The sequence below is a fragment of the Dermacentor andersoni genome, chromosome 1 (genome assembly GCF_023375885.2).
Source record: "Dermacentor andersoni chromosome 1, qqDerAnde1_hic_scaffold, whole genome shotgun sequence".
Classification (NCBI taxonomy): domain Eukaryota; kingdom Metazoa; phylum Arthropoda; class Arachnida; order Ixodida; family Ixodidae; genus Dermacentor; species Dermacentor andersoni.
In genome coordinates, this window is record NC_092814.1 from 122,331,908 (window position 1) to 122,338,213 (window position 6,306).

The window sequence follows — 6,306 nt, forward strand, 5'->3', positions numbered from 1 at the left end:
ATTTTCCGGTTTTGTTTTTTTTCCCTCGTCTTCTTCTTTCTCCTTTTATTCCCATTACCCCTTTCCCCGGCACAGGGTAGCCAGACGGTACTTACACTGGCTAACCTCCCTGTCTTTCCTGCCCTTTGTCTCCTCCTCCTATGTGCATATATATAGTCATCTGCCACTCCTGTCACCAAATGAAAACAGACTTTAGAGCATTAGTTAGGATTTCGTGGTCATCATTTCAATTAATTTCACGATAAAAGATGCGATTGTCCGCAAAAAGACGGATATTTACGTGACACCTAGCAAGCAAGTCATTCATTTAAATGAGGAATAAAACAGGTCCCAGGACGCTAATCTGGGGTGCACCGGAAGGTACAGGAGCTAAACTAGAAACACCATTATTAATTTGAATGAACTGTGAGCGGTTAGCGAGGTAATTCTCAATCCATTCAACAACAGTACCTTCACCTAATATGGAATGAATTTTTTTATGTTTTGCGCGGTATGTGGTCGAAGGCCTTTGAAAAGTCAAGTAAAATTCGGTCTGTCTGTTGTCCGTTGTCTACACATTGAGATATGTCATATATTAGTTCTATAAGTTGCGTGACTGTCGAAAGTCCCCTGCAGAAACCATGCTGGCAGGGTGATAGTATAGATTATTCGTCTAGGTATGTGTTTTAGGACTATATGTTCAAGAAGCTTGCATACAGGCAAAGTTAGTGAAATAGGTCTAAAACTGAACACCTCAGACGCGTTTCCAGATTTATGAAGTGGGACAACCTTGGCAATTTTCCGATGTGCAGGAAAGGTACTCGTCGTTAAAGATTTGTTAAAATTTAGGCACAGATCTTTAGCGGTCCGTTCCGCATATCCTTTAAGAAATAAGTTCGGTATATTGTCTGGCCCAACATCTTTTTTTTTTTTTTTATGTCAATGTTCAGTAGAAGGTTTATTACGCCTGCTTCAGCGATTTTAAGTCGAGCGATATGTCTACGGACGCACGGCTCTACGTGCGGAAGACTCCCGTCATCGATATTAAATACCAATTGTAAATAAGGGTTAAACGAAGTCACGGTGTTTCGGTTGTCGGCACTCGCAGTTCTAGGGCCGTCATGCTTCGTAGGGTTAAGGTAATTCGAAAATTTCTTAGGCGCGCTCTTCAAAAAATTAGGAAGAATGTTGGCGAAGTAGTTAGCTTTAGCGTCCTTAATTTTATACCTCATAGCACGGCCAGAAAATGCAAATCCCTAACAAAATCAGAGAGACCATTACGGTGGCAACAATCGCAAGAAACGTGCACCCCGATTACAACCGAGGTAGAAGAAAGGCAAGAGCCGAGGCTCTGCTCCGTTCATTCGGCAGGGAGAGAAACGCGCGCTTTGTCGACGCAGCCGAATATGCGAAGGGCCAAAAATACACCGCCCTAGTCATAGACGCAGAGTCAAAAAACAGAGCCACATGCAGTGTATACACCAAACACTCGGAAATAGCGGAGGAAATAGCGATTGCGCTGGCCCTCATAGAACAGGAATGCGAAGTCGTACTAAGTGACTCGCAAACGGCAGTAAAGAATTACGCCAAAGGTCGAATTTCCAAGGAAGCCCTCTCCATTCTGGCCAAAGCGGGCAGATCCAAAACCACGAGCTCGAGGATCATATGGTTCCCCGCGCACGTCACCACGGAAGGCGACGCACTCCCGAACCTAAACGAGACGGCTAACCGGACGGCGCGAAACATGACCCGCCGCGCCGAACAGGGCAACGCCTCTCGCACAATAGCGAACGCTTCTCGAGCAGCACGGGACAGGCTCACCAGATACAACGACATAACCAGTGCATATTTGAACGCCAGAAGGATATACCCACCACCGAGTCCCAAATTGAACAAGAGGCAGGCCGTCGCCTGGCGACAACTCCAGACGAACACCTTCCCTAATCCATTCCGTCTGAAACGTATCTTCCCAGATAAGCATCAGGACGACACGTGCAAATTGTGCCAGGAAGGACCAGCAACACTCAAACACATGCTGTGGGAGTGCAATGTAGTTATAGGAGGGATGGCAGTTACTCCGGAGACCCTGTCGTCGAGGTGGGCCGCCGCTCTGCGCAGCTCAGACCTCGGAATCTAGACGTGTGCAGTCCAGCAAGCCCGTTAGGCGGCGTTGAGGCAGGGCCTTGACGTTCCCCCGTGGGAGGCCTGAGCCCAGGTCGCGTTAAACTTTGCCGGGCGTACAAGAAAGTTGTATCCATCCATCCATGCATCCATCCATCCATCCATCCATCCATCCATCCATCCATCCATCCATCCATCCATCCATCCATCCACTGAAAATGACTTCACTGAGCCTATATCGAGTTGTGTGCACGGTATTAGGATCGGCCTGCAGCTATTTCAGCCCGCTGCACGTGTTTCGATCCAACCGGGGTGGTGGCGCACTTCAGAGAACTGCGGATAACCGGCAGCCACGCGGCGAGGGGTCAGCTCAGGGGAGTTCTCGAGGGGTGGTAATTGGCGGAACCTGCCCATGCGCTTTTCGAGACACCAGACAATGTGCAGCGGCGGAGGCCGCTGTGCGAGGTCCGCTCTGGAATTTAGAGGCGCCGGCAAGGGTCGGGCGTGACCAGCTGACTACGGGGACGCGGGACAATGGATACCACGACGACTGCGCTGCAAAGGTTGTCTGTCCTCGGAGAGAGCACTGAAACCTGTGCGGCATGTGTGTGTGTAAAACCCCTACCCCTTTCTCTCAAAGGCGACCACGAGGACTTTCTACGATGACGTCGAACGACGACGTCGAACGATGACGTCGAACGGAGTGGTTATAAGCGGCTGTTTTGGGCTGCTAGGGTGTGTTCGTCGTCGTGCTCTGTGCTAGAAATGTACTCGTGATCTGTGTGCTCGATTGCTGTATGCGTCGTCTTGCGTGCACCATTTGGGAGCCACGCTAGACTGTGTAAATGTATCCTCATGTTCAAATGTCAATAATGTAAATAAATCCTGCTCGCCTAGTCCTGTCGCCCCAAGTTCCTCCGATCGTCCTACAAGCCCGACTCCAAATCTTACAAATGGCGGCAGCGGCGAGATCGTCGCCAAATCTTACAACGGGCTTTACTTTTAGCCTTTTTCGTAGTCTATTTACTTTTCGTTTTGCTTGGATAATTTTGCGTCTAATCCGCGGATTTACCCGCCGTGGTTGCTCAGTGGCTATGGTGTTAGGCTGCTGAGCACAAGGTCGCGGGATCGAATCCCGGCCACAGCAGCTGCATTTCGATGGAGGCGAAATGCAAAAACACCCGTGTGCTTAGATTTAGGTGCGCTTTAAAGAACCCCAGGCGGTCGAAACTTCCGCAGTCCTCCACTACGGCGTGCCTCATAATCAGAAAGTGGTTCTGGCACGTAAAACCCCATAATGTTTTTTTACAAGGATTAGCTGGGTTTAACTTTTTTGCCTTATTTGGCACGTACTTCCGAGTGCACAAAAATAAGATGTCATTGAATTGATTCAAGGGGGCGTCAATGTCCATAGAGGCAAGATCAGAAAATAGTTCAAACAAAGCATATTCAAAACTGAGGGGGTCCATTATACTGACATCATCAGCATTAGAAAAGTTAAGTTCCTGCGTGTTTTCGGAGTATGTGTAGAATCTTCTATGTGCAAGTGCACTCATGTAGAGGAGTCAACAAATACATTTATTTATTTATTTATTTATTCATTTATTTATTTATTTATTTATTTATTTATTTATTTATTTATTGGTTTATTAATTGATTGATTGGCTTAAACGTCTCAACGTGGACAGCGGCTGTGATAAACGCCATAGTCGAGGGCTTCGGATTAATTTTGATTGCCTGCGTTTCCTTAACGTGCACCCGATGCTGAGTACATAAAGGTTTTTACTTTGCGCCTCCATCACAATGCGGGGGGCCGCGCCTGGCTATTGTTACGTCATGGGAGGCATTCTGCGAGCGATTCAACGATTGTGGTTGGCCGAGAAGAAGAACAGTGAATTTTCCCGACAAGAGAAGGGGGAAAAAGAAGCGCTTAAAATGTGGATCGTGAGTATTGTGGGGGTGTGCTCCTATGTGTGCTCCTACTTGTGCTCCTACTTGTGCTCATGCTCATGCTCGTACTGGCACTCGTGCTTGTACATGTAAACTCTCACCATGCAAATTTGTAGATGAACCCTTTTTCTCATCTCTTGGACGTCGCTCCGTACCTCGCCCGGCACCTAGCACATCACCAGCCGTGGAAATGTAATGGCCGCTCGGACACCGAGTAGCAACAACTGTAAGAAAGCGGTGGGATACGCTACCCTGGGTCCTAACGGTCCGGAGCGATGTCCAAGAGATGAGAAAAAGGGTTAATTTACAACTTTACTATCGAAAGCTGCTGTTGCGCAGCTTTTTGTTCCTTGCCCCCTTGCAATTTTTAATTCTTTTCTCTCTCTGCAAAAGAAAGAAGGGAAAATGCGAAATAAAGCCGAAAGTTAAACCCGCGACGCCATGCTCAATAGCCGAGCGCCATGACTACTGAGCCACCACCGCGCGGGTGATGTGCTCATATAAGGGTGTAAGCATACGTGCATGCAACTTGTATTCGGAAGTTGACCACAGAAACAATTGGAGTCGGATACGAGAGATCATCATGCCACTTTTCAGTGGCTTCCAGGCCACTGAGGCGTCACTTTTAACGAACAAGCCGATGACACTGCTCGGTCACGGTAAGAGCAACCGAGAAGGGTGGTTCTTATCCTGCTGCTCAAGTAAATATATTTACTTGAGTAGCAGGATAAGAACCACTCTTCTCGGTTGCAATCGTTCGGATTAGAAGGTGGTGGGTATAAGGGTCATGGGGAGCTGAGTGAAGATCTCTTTTGCAGTGCATTTCTGTTCCGGCCGACCTATATGTATTCCTCCTTTCTTTGTTGGCTCTCCATTTCTCTGAACATGCTCGAACGATCCGAGCCGCAAGCTTGCGAAAGGGCGCGCACAATGTCGGGTGCGTGTGTGTCTCGGGAATAGTCGAAATGCGCCAGCCGGACGCCAAGGCACCGTAGCTTTTGGATCAGATCTTCTTACTAGTATCCGATCAGTCACGTATTATAATTCAGCCTTTTCAAGTCGAGTACTTGAAGAGGAGGAAATTACTTGAGCGGATAGCCGATGAAAAAGTTACAGTAAGCTTTTTTAGGGTACATATTGCAATTGAGGAATTTCCGCCGGGCAGTCCATTTCATTGTTATGCCGAGGCTAGCCCGTATCATCATATCCGTTCTCAGAATGAGCTACGAAATGCATTGACGTTTCACTTACTATGTTCCCAAGAAGTCTCCCTCGCACACGGCGGAACAAAGCTGCAATAAGTGCGAAGCTAATGCATTTGGCCGCACATTTGCTGGAAGTACGACTCAAAACTGGTGCTAGTATCAGAATCTCTTGTTAAATGAATATGACTTCATTGCTACCAGGTTTAAATTTCGCCAGTGCAACATGTGCCCTAGAGTAAACAATTAAATGAATAATTCTCGCAAGTTTTTTTAATCTGCGAACAATCCACACATGGGCGATTTGTCGTGCCCTCGAGTATTATCCGCTCCTAACCTAACCTAACCTAACCTAACCTAACGCACCCAAAGAGCCTGTGACGTGCTATGTGGTTTACAGATATGGGCCGGCCGTGGCATGCGATGCATTCATTTGCAAAATATAAATGGAATATCGGTGACGCGGAGTCGGAACGTATGCAGCGGAAGAGGTGCGCCTTAAGGCACCTCCCACCTGGCAAATATTTGAGATCGGCCCACCTCACCCATTCCCTCCGCCTTTTTCTCTATACCTGATCGAGGAGCCCTGCCGGTGCATTTGTCTGTTCAAAGTGGCGAACGTTCTTCCGACGTTGGTAAATGGCGCCACGCTTTAGCAGGAGCCCGACTCTGCCAACTCCGGTATTCACGCCTTTCCGTCAAGGTGTCGCCCCATTCCATTGCGCGCCGCTTCTGGTGCTGCATAGGCGCGAGTTTCGAATAGGGATGCAACAGCTGTTTTAAATCAGGCTACAATGCGTATAGTCGTGCTGTTTAAAAAAAAAATTAAATTACGCGGTTTTACGTGCCAAAACCACTTTCTGATTATGAGGCACGCCGTAGTGGGGGACTCCGGAAATTTCGACCACCTGGGGTTCTTTAACGTGCACCTAAATTTAAGTACACGGCTGTTTTCGCATTTCGCCCCCAATGTGCCGTTTATTTTAGCTGTATTTCAGGAATAATAAAGCAAAAAAATATATATTGTGTGGCTAATGGAACCTTGCATTTATCA